We start from the raw sequence: 21,038 nt of genomic DNA, 5'->3' as shown, positions 1-21,038 counted from the left end.
TGAAATTAAAGAGGAGGAGAGGGGTCATGTGACATATATACTGCAGACATTAAAACAGAATATATATATTTGTGCGTGTGTGTGTGTGTGTGTGTGTGTGTGTGACTACTTCATTTAAGCACATAAAATAAGATACGAAAGTATAAATTTATGCGTAAACTTTAAGCATGAATTTCAACAGTGCTCAATACGTAGCTAGAGCTAGGTAGTAAGTAATAAAATATATTTGGCCATTAAGCTACACAGAATATTCCGCGTTTCATCCACGCTAGGATTCATCAGGCATGTAGCTTAATCGCCATATATATTTAATAACTTACTAATATATATATATATATATATATATATATATATATGTATATATATGTATATATATAGTAGTAGTAGTAGTAGTAGTAGTAGTAGTAGTAGTAGTAGTAGTAGTAGTAGTAATGAAATTTTTCCCTTTTTCCTTGTACATATTTGTAAATTATTCCACGGATTTCGGCCTTTTGGATTATTTTGGACCATCTTCCCATTACGTGATTCCCTTGGATTTTACTTGTGCGAATGGAAATTTAATTAACTTTCTTGGATTTACATTTTTGGATTTTACCGTCATTGGATACTTTACCTTTCACCAGACTATCCATTCACGTGAAATCACCTTTTTCTTCACCATATTCCCTCTGCTTCACTTTTTGTTATCAAGTAAGATCTTTGACTTACTTGCAGTTTCATCAAATACTTTTGTATGCAAAATCCGATGCGCATTTTGCTAATTCCTACCCTCTGATAAGAGGGAAAGTATTTCTTCGAAACTCCGCGGATTAAGGACCATCCACTTATTAAGTGTTTCCTTTTCAGAGTAAACATGTTTTTAACTCGTTTTCAAAGTGTTTTATTAACTATTTGCTCTTATATATATATATACATATATATATATATATATATATATATATATATATATATATATATATATATATATATATATATACATGCACTAGCGAGTCCGTGCACTGGCGTTTACCTAGAAAATAGGTTAACTGAAGGAATTTCATGTCCGACCTTGACCGATTTAGTTTGGATCGATGTTACGTATTATTAGTAGAAGTGCAGAAATATTATGGTTGTTAAGCAGACGCAAGCAGTATCCACATCGGAACATTTGTTTGTCTTTACACATGAACTGGATACATTAATATAATTTATGAGCTTTATTTCTCGATGTTGCTTAGCTAATCTAAATAGAATTTTAGTCTCCTATTTTAATGAAGTTGAATGAATTTTGATTTCGGAATGGTAAAAACGAAACTGATAAAAAGATGAAACCGTTGTTTAGTAAAATTCGTTCATCGCCTTTGTATTTGTATTTTTGTTTTTTGTTTGTTTGTTTGTTTCTTTCTTTCTTTCTTTTTTGTTTGTTTGTTTCTTTTTTGTATTTGTGTTTGTCTTTTATTTGTTTTTTGTTTGTCGTTTTGTTTGTTTGTTTGTTTCTTTCTTTTTTTTTGTTTTTTGTATGTTTCTTTGTTTTTTGTTTGTTTATTTGTGTTTTGTTTGCTTTTTATTTGTCTTTTTTGTTTTTCTTTTTGTTTGTTTGCTTTTTGTCTTGCTTTTTGTTTGTTTATCTTTTTGTTTGTCTTTTTGTTTGTTTGCTTTTTGTCTTGCTTTTTGTTTGTTTATCTTTTTGTTTGTCTTTTTGTTTGTTTGCTTTTTGTCTTGCTTTTTGTTTGTTTGTCTTTTTGTTTGTCTTTTTGTTTTTCTTTTTGTTTGTTGACCTTTTGTTTGTTTGCTTTTTGTTTGCTTTTTGTCAAGTAATCGCTAATATAAGCATTACCCCTGCAAAAAAATGAAAGTGTAAAAAAAATACAAATCTTGAAAAGAGCATTATTTTTTTCCATCATTAAAAACAATAAATAATCAAATTGACTGATGAAAAACGACAATCCCACCTTCCGACTTGAGATAACATCCGATTATCATTCTACGTTAACTTGATATCGAAAAACGATACCTCACCTTCAATTTTAAAATGTTATCTTTTTTGTAGAAATATCTCAAGATCGTTTCTACGCAAATAAAAAGTAAGGATTTTATTTCTTTTTAGTTTATTATGTCAATAATAATATTCTGTAATTGAAATGTTGGGAGAAGCTTTTGTCATGAGTTTTTAATTTTCCTTTTACACACAACTAAAATAAGATACTAGAATGCCAGCCATTCAACATGCATAGAATAAAATCCCTCTGTGTAAGTTGATAGACTTTCTTGTGTATGGCGCGTTTGCTTATGTGGTAGAATGCTCGCCTCGCATGCAAGGCGCTCGGGTTTTGAAGTTCGGATATGTCTTACTGATGAGCCCAAATGAGGGCGAAACTCGAGTTTTGGATTCTCGGTCCGTTAGCTGTCATGGCCCTTGTTAGCTGTGACGTTGTTTAGTTGTGGAAATAATTATATATATATATGTTCCTCTGTGTGCGTGCGTATGTGTGTGTGTGTGTGTGTGTGTGTGTGTGTGTGTGTGTGTGTGTGTGTGCATTTATACAGTAGAACCTCAGCCTATGATGGTGCTAGGATATTTTTTTTTAGGTTACAATGTGGAATATGATGTGTTTTCAGCCCCGGGGTTACGGGATTTGCCCCGCCTTATGGTCTGATTTATAATATTTGATTATATGCAGGTATACTGTACTGGATTTTGTAACTAATTTTGTCATATGTACTTATAAAAGTTTGCTTAGACCCCGCCATACGCCGATTTCACCTTACGATCCCAATCCTGAAACAATTTAATGCCGTATTTCGAGGTTCTACTTTATATATATACTAGCAAAAGTACCCGTCGTTGACTGGCTTCAAAAACAGCCTACAGAAAATGGACTGATTTATGAAAGTATGATAGGTTATGAAAAGGAAGGGTTGTAAATTTGGGTTTAATTTGGGGGTATCAAAACCAAAGCAAAATATGATGAAAGTAAAAATAAAATTGATAAACCCCATAATTTATTATACCATACCTGTTTTTTTTTGTTTTTTTTTTTACACAGTGGTCACCACTTATCAAGGCCCGGAAGCCACTCAGGGATAAGGGTTATTGCAAGTACATTACGTTAGTGTGGAGATTTGATGGAGTGTTTACTTAAGGGGGCGGTTCATTAGGAATTTGTTAACGTTGGACTTGAACACATCCAAGTTGTAGTCAGGTGGGATGCAGGCGGACGGAACAGAGTTCCACAGGCGTGCAGTTCTAAGAAAGAAGCTTTGTTCATGGAATCCACGTTTTGATTTAGGCACAGATAAAGAGTGGGGGAAATTTTTCACAGTGGATTCGGCTAGACGGGTGTTTTTTGTGAAAGATTGGCGAGAGGCGGACCAGAGATTGGAGTACAGACGAGCACCTGCCATGGAAATAACGATAAAACAAGGATAGGCTCGCAACGTCTCTTCTGTGAGAGAGAGGTTGCATGGTAGAGAAAAGGGCATCCCCCACTAAGCCACGAAGTCTATTTTGTACTCTGTCAAGGCAGGATAGGCTGTTTGTAGTAGCTCCTGCCCAGATATGGCAGCAGTATTCAATCATTGAAATACTTATCACAATATTCTCGGGATGTATATTAAAAAAAACTTGTTAAACTTTGTGACATATTTCCATTCTATGGAGGCCAGGGGCGAACGAACACTCAATAATTTTATTATACCATATGTCTTCAAACTGAAACATAATTATCAAAGTATACTTACGCAGATAGATATGAAAAGTCTTTATTAAAGTTTGTGCCTATTTCCATTCTATGGAGGTCAAGCGCGAGCGCAGACCCCACAATATTATTATACCATCCCTATTAAAGTTAAAACATACTTATCAAAGTATTCTTATGTAAATCTATATCAAAAACACTTGTAAACGTTTTTTTTTTAATTTTAAATTTTTTTTTTCATACTTTGTGGACCGGCGCCAACACAGACCCCACAATTTTAATGAACCACCGTTCTGCCAGATCAAACATACCCATTCCTGTGTCTCGATACATCTTCTATCATTACATGAAATCAGTTTTTTAAAATAGTCAACCATATAGGAGCCTATTCGTGACCAGACAGACAGACACACACATACACACACATTCAGCTTTATATATATATATATATATATATATATATATATATATATATATATATATATATATATATATATATATATATATATATATATATCAAAAAGAATAAATACTAATTATATTGCCAATTGATATAGGGGTATGTTTAATAATAGAATGGAGGTGGGTTGATTTGGGGAAAACGTATATTGAGTCGTAGTTTTCTGTGTGTATATGTGTATTTATATGCACATATACGTTCATAAACTGTATTTATATGTACAAGTACATGCACATATGTATGTGTGTATGTATATGTTTGTGTGTGTATGTGTGTGTGTGTGGATATATATGTATGTTTATAGGTAGGCATGTTTGTATATATATGCTTATGTCTGCGTGTGTATATTTTTTAAGTTTTACTTGATTTAGTTATTCAATTCATTGTATTCTATTTCATTTATATATTCATATGTTTTATTTTATTTATATATTTATATATTTTATTTTATTTATATATTTATATATGTTTTATTCTATTTATATATGTATATATGTTTTATTTTATTTATATATTTATATATGTTTTATTTTATTTATATATTTATATATATTTATTTAATTTATATATTTATATATGTTTTATTTCATTTATATATTTATATATCTTTTATTTTATTTATATATTTATATATGTTTTATTTCATTTATATATTTATATATGTTTTATTTTATTTATATATTTATATATGTTTTATTTTATTTATATATTTATATATGTTTTATTTTATTTATATATTTATACATGTTTTATATTATTTATATATTTATACATGTTTTATTTTATTTATATATTTATATATGTTTTATTTTATTTATATATTTATATATGTTATATTTCATTTATATATTTATATATCTTTTATTTTATTCATATATTTATATGTTTTTTCTTTATATATTTATGTGTGTTATTTAATATATATATTTATATATGTTTTATTTTATTTATATATGTTTTATTTTATTTATATATTGATACATGTTTTATTTCATTTATATATTCATATATATTTTATTTCATTTATATATGTATATGTTTTATTTCATTTATATATTTATATATTTTTAGTTTATTTATATATTTATGTATGTTTTATTTCATTTATATATTTATATATTTTTTAGTTTATTAATATATTTATATATTTTTTATTTCATTTATATATTTATATATGTTTATTTATATATTTATACATGTTTATTTATATATTTATATATGTTTTATTTCATTTATATATTTATATATCTTTTATTTCATGTAGATATTTTTATATCTTTCATTTTATTTATATATTTACATGTGTTATTTAATATATATATATGTATTAATATATGTTTTATTTTATTTATATATTTATATGTTTTATTTTGTTTATATATTTATATATGTTTTATTTTATTTCTATATTTATATATGTTTTATTTTATTTATATATTCATATGTTTTATTTTATTTACATATTTATATCTTTTATTTTATTTATATATTTATATATTTATATCTTTTATTTTATTTATATATTTATATGTTTTATTTCATTTCTATATTTATATATGTTTTATTTTATTTATATATTTATATGTTTTATTTCATTTATATATTTATATATGTTTTATTTTATTTATATATTTATATGTTTTATTTTTTTATATATTTATATATGTTTTATTTTATTTATATATTTATATCTTTTATTTCATTTATATATTTATATATGTTTTATTTCATTTATATATTTATATATGTTTTATTTTATTTATATATTTATATATGTTTTATTTAATTTATATATTTATATATGTTTTATTTTATTTATATATTTATATGTTTTATTTTTTTATATATTTATGGATGTTTTATTTCATTTATATTGTTATATATATTTTATTTTATTTATATATGTCTTATTTTATGTATATATTTATATATGTTTTATTTCATTTATATATTTATAAGTGTTTTATTTCATTTATATATTTATATGTTTTATTTTATTTATATATTTGTATATGTTTTATTTCCGATTTTATTTTGTTCTCATCGGTTCATTGATATTTAATAGATGAGCTAAATAATGAATTGTAGCTTCGTTAATCTAATTTATAAAACTTATTATATCTGCCTGTCTTTCTCTCTGTCTCCATATTTTAAAACTCTATCTACTCAGAAACTAAAAGTCGCAGTGTGGCTCCAGCGGCCTCAAATGATTGGATTTATCGTGGACCGTTCTTTTAGGGGTCTTTAGCCGGTTAAAATAGTTTTAAAGAGGTCCAAAATGAATCAAGATTTAAAAACTTGTTATCAAGTTTTTACATCCGTTTTAGTTTATTTTTCATCAGTTTATATACGTGTCACGTTGATACAGTGGTAACGTCACCAGCTTTGAATGATACAGTTGTGCTTTCGGTTTCGATATTAGCTAATGGCACTTATATAGTTCTTTTTAAATCATGTCTCTATAATAATATATACAAAATCTGCATATGTTATATTTTCCCCTGCTAGTTTAAGAAATAGAGACCGCATAAATATATATATATTATTCCTTAATTGTAATTCATTTTTTTTTATATAAAAATAAAAATTAACATATTATGCTCATCTCAAAAAATGAATTCCAATTAAGGAATAATATATATACCAATCGGTACGGACCCGACTATGGAAGATCAGATAATAAATAAACGTGGATTTATAAGATCAAAGAATCCAACCTTGTTCGCCCTTCGTGACGCAGTTGATAGAGACGTTGAATCTCTACGGTTCCAGATGAACATTGTCTGAAGATAGCGGTTTCAATCCCACCCAAAGCGTGCCAGAGGTTAATTGGTCAAAAATGTGGGTGAGACGACAACAACTACTGATGGCAGTGATGGCTGAGAATGCAGTTAGGAGATTCGAAGTTCCTATCCGTCGCGGTTACCACCTGACGAAGGCCTGAGGAAGTTGTCCGAAACGTTGTGAACCAATAAAAAGATCCAAAAACAACAACTAATAAAGATGAGACTAATAGTCCGAAATAAAAATAAAAATTAACAAAATTCGCATAAATATAATTCTTAAAAAAGTTCACCATAATAAAACATTTTTCATTTTTCATTTTTATTTGCTTTAATGCCTAACACCAAATAATGTGAGATTAAATTACTCTTTCGGTGGTAAGCTGGACAAGCTCTGGGTGCTCGAAAGTAGGAGGATGCGCGAGTGAACTAATTCAAGTGAGCCTTAAAAGTACGCGATCGACCCAGACGGCCGACCAGGATGAGTAGGGTTAGTACCTACCAAAAGAATCTAAAGGGAAAAAAGGAGGCTGTTTGTCCGCCTTTTCGATAGCAATCTGGGAAAATGTTATCTTACTTTGTGACTGCGAGATTTACTTGGATCCTGACGAAACATAAAAAATGTTTATATAAGTTTATTTATATAAGTTTATAAGTTTATTTATATAAAAGCTCTACACACTCATTGAAAACGTCTGAAGAAATATTTGGTGTTAGTTCAAGTGAATAATGTACCTGAAGTTAAAATATCAGTTACATACACACACACAAACACAGACACACGTACACACATACAAACACAAACACACACACACAGACATATATATATATATATATATATATATATATATATATATATATATATATATATATATGCTCGGAATGCTATTTACATCTTGTGTATTGATATGTATATTAAACATATCCTTCAAACCTATTTGATATATGCACACATATATATATATATTTCTGTAGAAATATATTTTCTTATAATATATACCGATCCTTATTAAAGAAGCTCAATATAATTACAGAGCAATATAGAGAATAAATGATGAAAAACTATATTCACAAATTTCATAATGTTGACCATCTTATAATTTATTCTTTTAATTCAGTAGATTTATACATTTTTTGACAGTATCTGTTTCGTAGTCCAAATAAATCGCTTAATTATTATATCAATCAGTGAATCTATTATGCCCTTAGCTCATCAGAAAAAATAGCAACAATCAATCCGTCAAATGAAATGAAGTGTGATTTTTACATGATTAATATCCGAAATTTTGAAGAGACTCTGCAAATACCTTTAATATATTTCCATTAATCAAACAAAGTCATTAAATTCAACTATTCGTACTAACAATATATATATATATATATATATATATATATATATATATATATATATATATATATATATATAGTTAACCATATTCCTGAAGTTAAATAATCAATAGAAAAAGAGAAATAATCGACAAGAATAGACTGACTTCGGATTTTGCCTGTATATATATATATATATATATATATATATATATATATATATATATATATATATATAGTATTGGTAGTAATTATTTGTAAGTGTGTCCACCAAAAGAGTGCTCAATGTTTAGACAGAGCCAAAATAAGTGAATTTAGTTTACAAACAAATGGCTACACACATGCATACATGTTTCAGCGAAAACCCAGTACGGGAATCGCTTCGTCAGGCCAAGGACATATATATATATATATATATATATATATATATATATATATATATATATATATATATATATATATGTGTATATATATATGTGTGTGTGCATATATATATGTATATATATATATATATATATATATATATATATATATATATATATATATATAACAGCTGCTCTTACCATGAATAAACCTGATAGGTGCTCAAAAATGATTATATAAACATTGATGAAAATTTTCAATTATCTATTGATTTATTCATAATAAATGTTGCATTACACTGGCAAATTGCAGGTGATATCATTTAAGCCCAGTAATTAACTTATGAAAAGGGTTTATATACAGATAGATAGATAGATAGATAGATAGATAGATAGATATTCAGCGAAGTCCTTTCCTATTTAAGTTCCAACTCAGAGAATATACTTTTCGATTATCACAGTTCTATTTAGAAGTGTATACAATACGTAAGAGAAAGATTTTCTAACAAATGTGTATAATAATTTACTAAATAATACGCACACACACACGTGCACACACACACACAAATATATATATATATATATATATATATATATATATATATATATATATATATAGTATATATGCGTGCATATAACGGCATAATCACGTTCAAACCCCGGTTCTCGTCAGATCACGAAAGTTAAGCAACGTTGAGCTTGGCTAGTTCCACATGGGTGACGATTTGAGGAATCCTAGGCGCTGTATGTGCTCTCCGCTTATCTCGGCACTGTTTCCAGTCGTCTTGAAGCCCCACTTGCCACTGGTATTTAACGACGCCGACTTAGGAAAGGTGTGGTTGGAGATTGCGCTACTCTTATCGCAAAAGTTCCATGTACAGTGGGTACCTATAGTCTGTCAAGACTAAAGGAAACTATCATATTCTAGCTATTTAACTCTACATTAACATTTAATCCTGGCATCCGATGATCCTTATTGTTGTAAAAAGGGTTATACTTCAGTTACATTTAAGGCGTGATAGCAGAAATCTATTTCTATGAAGACATCCTTGTATGGTATCAAGTTTTTTATTCAAAATTTCCCCTTTGGAATTCATAATGTAGAAGGCTTTCAATAAACATAGATTCCGCCTTTTTGATTTCCCGGGGATGTACTTCCTCCCCCGTATCTACTACTGACCATTTTAACTCAAAATTATCATTATTTCTGTTATGTTCCCTAACCCAATAACCTAATGCAGTTGTATTCCTCTTTTTGTTTTTAATTTTAATGCTGATTCTTGTACCCCCCCTGCTATCATTTACGCCATCCCTATTAGTTTCTATCTCAGGATAAATAGCTAGAATTGTTATAATCTAAATGAAGTATCCAAATCCAACATGCGAATATAGTTTCTATTATTCTAAACCGGGTAAGAAATATAAATAAAGTATAAAGCTCATCTAAAAATGGAATTTTTCTCCGTAATGGTGAGCATTTTTGTATTCAGTTGTAGCAGTATTGACGGTGAAATAAGTGATACCCTCTTCAAATCAATAAAACAACTTAACAGTTAAACTATCTTTTATTAAAAATTAAATTAGCAATTTGGGGGCTGAAAATTAATTTAAGTGATTTTGTCATCTGACATCTTAAGTTGGTAGAATTCATGCTGATTTACTTATTTTCTTACTTTACTCCCTGTTCTAAATGTTTTTACCAATAAATGCAGGAGTAGACATCGGAGTGAAACACATTTGTAGCTATTGGGTGGTTTTGCTGCCAGAATAATAATTAAAGGATATATACTATCTTATTTAGATACCCAAGAATACAATACACGAATTATAAGACATGAGCAACATAAGTGATTAATAACAGATGTGGGTTAAACCCATGGGTAAAAACCAATTTTTTAAGATTAAAAACATAATTTATATCCTTAATTTGTTAAATAAGCCATCGTAGCATGTTCTGGATCTGTCTGTTTAAATTAATTATTAAATCACAGACACCTTCTAGTAATCAATGAACCGAAAACATCAAACGGCCTGAATTATCTCCCTTTAGTTGTTATAGGAAATAAAAATCGACCCAATTTCAAACAGAATTAACTAGTAGCAATTAACAACATAATTGAATTATCTCCCTTCATAATTGTCTTTAGAAACGATATGAAAACATTCAAGTAGAATGACAATAAATTTTAAAACATTAAATAATAATAAAACCTCACTCGAAATGTTGTACAATGATTTATATATATGTAATACAGCCTTTTTATTTATTCTCATATTCAATTAAGCTTTAAATCTATAATGGTCTTAAGTCTAAGTACCACAATAACGATAATCTGTAAACATTACTTGCCACCAATACGAAAATAAAATTAACCGTAACGTTATTGCAAGGTTATTACATCCATACTATAAATATAGAAATAAAAATTAAATAAACTCTTTTTATAAAAAAAATTATTTGGAAATAATGAAACAACGAGATCTAATTTAGGAACTCAACGAATGGGATATATAAAAAAAAGTTTAAATGGCTTAGGGTTTTCTATGAAAACTTCTCATGACTCTGTTCTTAAATAAAGATACGAAAATTAGACGATATATTAATATTTAAATGGGGTTTTCCGTAACCACAACAAAGGTAAATGTTTCTCACGTGCTTTTTCCGTTAAGGGAATTTTTCTTTTTTCTTTCTCTTCAAAAATGCTCTATTGTAAAAAGTGTGTTTATTCATAAAGTCTGAAGAAATGCTGGTTTTGGAAAATTTTCAAACGATATAATGTTTGAAATTGTTCGACTGGACATGGAAACAATTGTAGCGTAAAATGAAATACACTTTTTGTTGCCATCAACACCCTTTTTGAAGTCAGTATATTAATCCTCAATTATGAAATATGATAATTTTGTAGCTTACTCCTTAAGTCAACTCTTTTTGGCTTAAAACTCATTGGTATATGAAAACTTACTGAATTACACGAACTCGGTATATTACACACACATATATATATATATATATATATATATATATATATATATATAAGTGAAAGTGTCTGTGTGTCTGTGTATCTGTGTGTCTGTGTATATTTCCCTACGCAATAACTCTGTCAATTTTAAGCCTACAGACTCGAAATTTGATATACAGGGTACTGAGATTTGACCAGAAATTTGGCGATTAAGGGGACAAAGTTCAACGATTTGACCTTTGAGAACTCTACCAAACTCCTCCAACAATTTTCAGTCTAAGCACTTGAAATTTCAGATAGAGGTTCCTTGGACATGGATCTAACTTAATAACTTGATTTGAGCCCAAAACAATACATTTTAAGGGCCCATAATAGGGGTCAAAGTTTTACAAAAATTGAGCTCTGCGGTCGCTTCCAAATTACTCAGACAATTTCTGGTCTAAATATTTGAAATTTTACATAAAGGGTATTCAGAGATAGGGCAAGCTTTTTCATCAGTTAGGGTCGAAAATTTTTAGTTACTAATATATAAATGTGTGTATGTATGTATGTATGCTTGCATGTCTGCCTTAAACTTTTAATAGAGACGACGGATTTTACGAAGATCAGTAGCGTGCTAAAGTTCGACCTTTCATGCGACAAATATCGAAAAATTGGCTAAAAACATTAATATCTTCCTCTTCAACTAGACACTTTTCTACAGGGGGGGGGTCACTTTTTTCGCCGATATTTTTTAAAGTTATCCTTTCCTTTAGATTATCTAGCCTTAATTTTAAAAAATGTCGCTTCCGGTTTAGCGGTGATCGTAACAGCATAAACGTTAGGTTTTACCCCGTTCTTTTCCTCCTTTGTGGTACGGGTTCGAGCCTGCCTTCCTACTACCACTTTTTTTTTTTTTTTGCTCAGCATATACATCCAAACACCCGGGCAACGCCGGGCTGAAATGCTAGTATATCTATAAAAGTGAACGTGTCTGTGTGTCTGTGTGTCTGTGTACATTCCCCTACGCAATAACTCTGTCAAATGTTAGTCTACAGACTCGAAATTTGATATACAGGGTACTGAGATTTGGGAAAATCGATGTGATCGGGTTTTGGCTAAGAATTTGGTTGTATAGGGGTCAAAGTTCAACGATTTGACCTTTGAGAACTCTACCAAACTCCTCCGACAATTTCGGGTCTAGACACTTGAAATTTAAGATATAGGGTCCATGGACATGGATCTAACTTAATAACTTGATTTGCGCCCAAAGCAATAAATATTAAGGGGTCATAATAGGGGTCAAAGTTTTAAAAAATTACCGGGTTTTTTTTGTTTTTTTTTGGGGGGGGGCAAGGCATACACTTCCAAACACCCGGGCAACGCTGGCACCCATTGCTATTACAAAAAACTGTATATATATGGCAATTAAGCTACACAGAATTTTCCACCTTTTATTCTCGTGAAGATTCCTCAGGTTAATGAATCTTCACGGGGATGAAACGGGGAAAACTCTGCGTAGCTTAATTGCCATATATATTTTCAAGCTGTACTGACTAGCCTTACTTCGAGCACTGTCGAAGGTAATACTGAAAATAGATAGATATTATTTGATATAGATACATGAAATATAAATAATAATAATTATATATATATATATATATATATATAAAAGCTGAATGTGTGTGTGTGTGTGTGTGTGTGTGTGTGTGTGTGTGTGTGTGTGTGTGTGTGTGTGTGAATAGGCTCCTATATGATTGACTATTTTAAAAAACTGATTACATATAATGATAGAAGATGTATCGAGACACAGGAATGGGTATATTTGATCCTGCAGAACAGTGGTTCATCAAAATTGTGAGGTCTGCGTTCGCGCCTGGTCCATAAAGTATGGAAATTAAAAAATTAAAAAAAAAAAAACGTTTACAAGTGTTTTTGATATAGATGTACATAATAATACTTTGATAAGTATGTTTTAACTTAAATAGCGATGGTATAATAAAATTGTGGGATCGCCGTTCGCGCCTGGCCTCTATAGAATGGAAATACGCACAAACTTTAATAAAGACTTTTCACATCTATCTGCGTAAGTATACTTTGATAGTTATGTTTCAGTTTGAAGAAATATGGTATAATAAAATTATTGGGTGTTCGTTCGCACCTGGCCTCCATAGAATGGAAATATGTCACAAAGCTTAACAAGTTTTTTTTTAATATACATCCCGAGAATATTGTGATAAGTGTTTCAATGTGAACAGTTATGGTATAATAAATTATGGGGTTTATCTATTTCATTTTTACTTTCATCAATTTTTTTTTTTTTTTTTTTTGTTTTCATACCCCCGAATTCGAAGCTATCTCTTTACAACCCTTCCTGATCATAACCTATCATTTCTGTAGGCTGTTTTTGAACCCAGTCAACGACGGGTACTTTTGCTAGTATATATATATATATATATATATATATATATATATATATATATATATATATATATACATACTAGCAAAAGTACCCGTCGTTGGGTTAGTTAGTAATTTATAAAATATATATGGCGATTAAGCTTAATCGCCATATATATTTTATAAATTACTATATATATATATATATATATATATATATATATATATAGTAATTTATAAAATATATATGGCGATTAAGCTTAATCGCCATATATATATATATATATATATATATATATATATATATAGTAATTTATAAAATATATATGGCGATTAAGCTTAATCGCCATATATATTTTATAAATTACTAACTAGCTCTACCTACGTATTGAGCACTTTTGAAGTAAATACTTAAAGTTTACGCATAAATCTATACTTTCGTATATTAATTTTATGTGAGTAAATGAAGTAGTTATATATATATATATATATATATATATATATATATATATATATATATATATATATATTGGTTACAGTCAACTAAATTATTCTAGCTTCGACTACAACTTTGCTCGAATTCTAGTGTAACTTCACTGAAGAGGTTTTTTACGGTAATACTGCCCGTCCCTGGTTGTGGGTGACCACATATATCTACACATATAAAATTCAATGTTTGTGCATATGTGTGTGTATGCAGTATAGAATAAAAGTTTGTAGATCGTAAATAAAAGTTTAAAGTGCATATAGAATTTACCAGCTAAGATAACAGAAGAATTTCCGAATCGTGTCGTGCGATCTTTAGGGCCGCTATGGAGTACATTTCGCGCGGGAATTCTTTTCATCTATAATTTGAAGAGAAAACAGAGTAATTTTAATTTATTCTTTCTGCATTTTATTCTCAAATTATTTAACGTTTCTTCGGTCTATGAACAAGAGGGGGTCAAGAACCTCATAAAGTTTCTGTAGTGCTCTGGAGTCCTCCGAAATTTTACTTGGGTCGGGTCAATAGCGTTCTAAACAATGCAACAAATTTAAAATTGTAGTTTTACATTTAGTAAGTTGTATATAGAAATCCAAAAGTTCTCAAGAGTCTAAATAAAACAGGTCTATTTTAACCGAGCTTTGTCTCGAGGTAAGAACTGGTCTAGCTTTTGTTAATTCGGTTTTGCTCGAGAGTTATATCAGTAATAATACAGCATTATATTTGGTAAGTGGTATAAGCTTACCAAAGTGCTCAATATCATAGATGGAGCAGGTGTGTTTATGCGACGTTGTCTGAGAAGTCATCAACATCATACATAGAGCGATCGTAAATATAAGATATTGTCAGGAGAAAAGATTTTTACCATATTTTCTTATGCTATTGTATACTAGGAAAGAGACTTTTCATTGATCTGGAGTCAAAGTGCTCAGTATCCTAAGTAAAGCTCGACAACGCGGTATATGCTTTACGATGAAGGGGGAGATAAGAAACACATCATTTCCCAAGAATACATGAAAATAAATAGAGATTTTATAATAATATTAAGCTGAGGCAGAAAGATAAGAAACTCAGCGTTGTCTGGAAATAAGTTATACACGAACAAAGTTTTGCTTATAATTTTTGAACAGATAAGTGGGGAAGAAGGTTGATCTTGTCCGGGAGCAATAACTTTAAAATTAAAAGCTCGGCCGAATGACTTACCTTAGTATTATTTTCAATACATTAACACAAGAGAGAGGAATAGGCTGAGCGAAGATGAAGGAAAAGTGGGGGGGGAAGGATGTGAAAGAAAACAGTGAAGGGGGAAATAATGAAAGACAAGAGAAAGAGTGAAATAGATAGAGATGTAGATTTTATTTTTTGATCTCTCCTAGTTTTGTTTCCTCTGACTACAGACAACATCGAGTAGACCTGATAGTATATATATATATATATATATATATATATATATATATATATATATATATATATATATATATATAAAGTTTGTTTCCTTAATCTATGGATTTTAGATGGAAACCCTAAAAAGAATTTCTACTCCTATGTCAAACAAAAATTTTTGTTGTAATTATATTATTGCTTTGTCTCGCATATTGAGCATCGTGTATCTAGTTGGGATCGTCTTATAAATAGTGATACTAATATTTATTTGGACTTTATGTTTACAATATAATACAACCTGTGATCTTACGGCATTTCAGTATTTCATTTAATTTGGATGTATATGTATGTATGTATGTATGTATGTATGTATGTATGTAAGTAGATATAAACATGTACATATATATATATATATATATATATATATATATATATATAACAGAAAAATATATGCATCAGATATAAATACGCACTATACGCAAATTACGTATATGTTTGAATATTCCCTTTTGGCAGTATATCGTTTGCGTGGATTATATTACTAAACAAACATTTCTTTGGTCCACGGGACTGGTTGTAAGCAAAGAAAGCCATAAAGTGGGAATTGATATTCGTTCATGAGACGTCGCCCATATTTTTATTTATATTTTTATTTATATTTTACCCATCGAAATTAATAATCGCACATTTATTAGCCGCGCAAACAATATCATCAAAAATTAAACACAGCGTAATACATAAAATATTATATTATTATATATATAAATATTTATATATATATATATATATATATATATATATATGTCATCATTTCAACATTATTTATATAATGTTGAAATGATGAAATTAAACAAAATTGAAAAATTAACACATACACACCATATATATATATATATATATATATATATATATATATATAGTGCGTGTGTGTGTGAGAGTGTTAAAGATAATTGAGTGCAAGAGCAAATACCTTTGTTATGAATTCTAATTCTTCAGTGCAGAAATGGTAAGTTCAAACGAATAGAGTTTAACTGAAAGTTATGCATATGGTTGTTGTTGTTGTTGTTGTTGTTGTTGTTGTTGTCGCTCGTATTTAACACGCTGGGTGTTGTGTATTTTTTTCCTTTATACATATATGTATACACTTATATTCTGTTATATGGAGGCAGAAGACATTTTTAACTATGATCAAATGTCGTTAAATATAATTAAAACAAACGATGCGACTTTCTTGCCTTTTTTTTTCCTTTTCTTTTTCTCCGCTGAACTGATATAGAAAGCACAAGTGCGCCGTCTTCGCGAAGTTCGCAAGCAAAACGCAGCAGCGAAACGCGGGCTCCGTGACAACAAAACTGGTATTGTCGATATTCGACGATAGGAGCGGAGAGAATCAATTTTTGTCGAATGCGCCGCCGTGTGTTCGCCTGCGCGAGCGTGTGTGCGCATGCGTTTGCATCACTTCCGTTATTTTCGCGGGTTTTTATCCGGTTGAAAAAAAAACGTTTTCTTATTGTTTTATTTTATAAATTGTCAGTTGTTGGTTTAATTTTAAGTTTTATTGTTTTACTTTATAAATATGTTGTCATTTGCACCACTTCACTTTCACTTTTGTTTTGTTTATGACTGTTTGTATTTTCCAGTTATACCATAGTTACTTTCTTTTCCTATAAAAAAGGATTTCTCTTTCTTTTTCTCTTCCTTTCTTTCCTTCTTTTTCTCTATCACTCTCTATCTATCTATCTATCTATCTATCTATCTATCTATCCCATGGTCGTCTCTCTCATTTTTATCACTGGCTTTCTCTTTTTTTGTTTTTTGTACAGAAAGGAATTTCTCCCTCCTTTTCTCTCTCTATTTATCTATCCATTTCATTTTCTCCTCTTTTGTATTTTATGTGCCCCTGGTTGTCATTTATACCACAAGCTTTCACTTTTTCTCTCTATTCTTCTCTTTTCCTCCCCCCCCCCCGGTCTCTCTCTCTCTCTCTCTCTCTCTCTCTCTCTCTTTCCCTATCTCTTTCTCATTTCTTCAAACTGATACATAATTATCAAAGTATACTTACGCAGATTGATATGAAAAGTCTTTATTAAATTTCGTGCGTATTTCCATTCTTTGCAGGCCAGGCGCGAATGCAGACCTCACAATTTTATTATACCATTCATATTTAACATACTTATCAAAATATTATTATGTACATCTATATAAAAAACACTTGTAAACGATTTTTTTTTAAATTTTTAAATTTTTAATTTCCATACTTTGTGGACCAGGCGCGTACGCAGACCCCACAATGTTAACGAATCATCGTTATTCCAGATCAAACATACCCATTCCTGTGTCTCGATACATCTATCATTATATGTGATCTGTTTTCTATAATAGTCTACCATATAGGTGCCTATTCGTGACCAGACACACACACAGACGTTCAGCTTTATATTATATATATATATATATATAAAGAGAGAGAGAGAGAGAGAGAGAGAGAGATAGAAAGGGATATATATATATATATATATATATATATATCACTTTCTCTTTCAGACTGTTGTATTTTTGTGTCCATACTCTCTAATAGCAGAGGGTAGTGTTAGACACAACTGCGGTTTTTAATGTCACAGAATATTTAACATTGGATTTTTATCAATATTAAAATGTTTCCATTTATAACGATTTCTCCATTACCAAATGAAGATAACGAAGACAGAAAAGACAAATGGGCAAAAATTCGTAGATGCTAGAAATCATTGTAAGAGAGAAATAGCGACAGCCAAAAGAAAGCAGGCTTAAATAATTAGGGAACGCATAAAATCACAAAAGATAGGAACTTGTGATTTCTTGGAAATCTATAATAGTGTAGTGAATAAAGGGAAACCGACAAGGCGAGTCTGCTTGCCCGGCGATTCGCCTGCAACTCCACTTTGGAGCCAACAAACAACTCCCTCCCAAATGTCCCTACGCGAACTGAAGCCACACTAGATGATGAAAAATCACTCCTGCTCATGTCCGAGATATCATAAAAAGCTTAGACACTTCCAATACGTGTGGGCCTGATCTCATCCTTGCTATACTAATTAAGAAATACTCAGCTGAGCTAGCCTCCCTTCATACCTTCTAAGCTCTACAATTGCTGAATCTTGCTTTCCTAAATGCTGGAAGATGGCCCCTTTAGTACCAGTGTACAAGAATTCTGGTGAAAGTCTCCCCCAACTTTTCGCTAAAATCTTTAAGACCTTAATTAATGAAGCACTAATCCACCACCTCGCAAAAGCAAACTTTCTCTCTGGTAAACAGTATGGATTTAGGTAATGTTTTTTTACTGCAGATATTTTAACACTCATCTCTGAACGCATATAACATTACTGGATAAGGGGGCGAAGCCAGGACTGCAGCCTTTGATATATTCATGGCCTTTAGCAAAGTCTGACCCCAGGGGCTGCTAATGAAAATTAAATCGTACGGTATTACTGGACGTATACTAAATATAAATAGATTCTTCTTTGACAATAGGACGATCGAGGTTTTCATTTATGGACGTTCATCTATTGCAAATTATTCCCTGTGCCTGTTTTACAAATATTTTAATGGAATGTGCTCTGATGAACTCGTTGCACTTGTGCCCCCTCGACGTACATATTGCCGACAAACCCGCTTAGCAACAAAATCTCACCCCTTTACTGTTGAGGTTCCTAAATGCCAGAAAGTTTACTAATCTAATTGTTTCTTCTCTCGAATAGCTCGACTTTGGAATTCTCTTCCTGCTACATGCTTTCTTGTCTTTACTGATAATCAGAAGTTGAAAAGTCACGTAAACCAACATCTTGTTAATATTTCCGCATGGCGATATGCCTTGTTAGAGATAAACGTTAGTATAAAAAAAAATGAGATGTAGGATTTAACAGATACTACGCATTTCTCCTAGCTCCAAAGACTAAAGTCTCTATTTAAAAACAAGTCTATCTCACTTTTTTTTTTGGGGGGGGAGGGTATCTATCTCTTTGGTTATCCGTCTGTTTCCAGTTATTATTTTTCTATATGTGTGTGTGTGTTTTTTTTCTTTCTTTGAAGTTTGTAATGCTGGGTATGGGGCAGCCAAACCAGCTGCCAGCATTGCCCCGCTTTTTTATTGAAACCAAGCGAGAGCTCTTTTTAGTATCCTCGCTGTTCCCTTAAGTGCAATTGTCTGGATCTCTTTTGCACTTGGTTCACCAGGTATATTAGTTAGGTAGGACTTCAGGTTCTTCTTCATTAGCCCTGTAGCACCTATGTGTCTATCTGTGCTTTTTAAATGTTTTCCCTATATAAGTTTTTTTTTTTTTACATGTGGGTCACCACTTATCAAGGCCCGAAGGCCACTCAGGGATAAGGGTTATTGCGTGTACAGTAATCAATGAGATAGTATTGTAGTAATCATTAGTATTGGGGGTTTTGATAGAGTGTCTTACTTAAGGGGGCGGTTTGTCAGGAGTTTGTTTATGTTGGACTTGAAGACGTCCAAGTTGTAGTCAGGTGGGAAACAGGCAAGCGGCAGAGAGTTTCACTGGCGTGCAGTTCTAAGAAAGAAGCTTTGCTCATGAAATCTACGTTTGGATTTAGGCACAGATAAAGAGTGGGGAAAATTATTGACAGTAGTTTCAGCCAGACGGATGTTTCTCGTGAAAGATTGGCGAGGGGGGGGGCGAGGGATTTTCTTTTCCAAACAGCTGTGTGTCTATCTAACTTATTTTTATTATCTTGACTGTTTTTTTATGTGTCTTTGTTTTTTATGTATGATTTCCAATACTTGTAGTCTTAATATGTTATTTTATATTCTATTATAGCTCTATTTTAAACGAGTTCTTTTCGAAGTTTAGAGCAAGGAATTTAGGTGTTTGGCTATTTCTCCCATGCCATATAGATGCACGATGAGACGTTTCGAGAGAGTTGTACTACTGAAGCCTATGTATAAGTCGGAAACAAAATATAATATATAATAATAAGCAAATATAAGCAAAAAATATTTCGATTCATTAAAAGGCTAGTAAAAAATAATTTAATATTAATGTCAATAATACTGATAATAATACTCTGTTAATACTTCAATCAATCACATGATTCTTTTGACAGGTAAAAACAAAGCATGTTCTTTACTTAATAACAACATCCTGCAGATGACTCTGGAAGGAACTGAAAGAACTAGGGTACTCAATAATAGTTCCAATCTGAAAGTGAATATTTATCTGGT

At 30.3% G+C, this 21,038-nt stretch overlaps 1 protein-coding gene across 1 annotated transcript in view; it reads right to left on the bottom strand.

Moving 5' to 3' along the window:
* Window positions 1-17,271, bottom strand: part of LOC145258089 (synaptotagmin-15-like) — a 906,872-nt gene extending 889,601 nt beyond the window's left edge. Inside the window, exon 1 of the mRNA XM_080115819.1 lies at window positions 16,785-17,271. The gene's annotated coding sequence lies outside the window, so the exon portion shown is untranslated. The remainder of the gene's footprint in view (window positions 1-16,784) is intronic.
* Window positions 17,272-21,038: the final 3,767 nt, after the last annotated feature.

This window comes from Euprymna scolopes, chromosome 33, assembly GCF_053919585.1.
Source record: "Euprymna scolopes isolate OS-2025 chromosome 33, ASM5391958v1, whole genome shotgun sequence".
Lineage (NCBI taxonomy): Eukaryota > Metazoa > Mollusca > Cephalopoda > Sepiida > Sepiolidae > Euprymna > Euprymna scolopes.
Note: the sequence above shows the minus strand (reverse complement) of the source record. Positions and strands in the feature narration are given on the sequence as shown.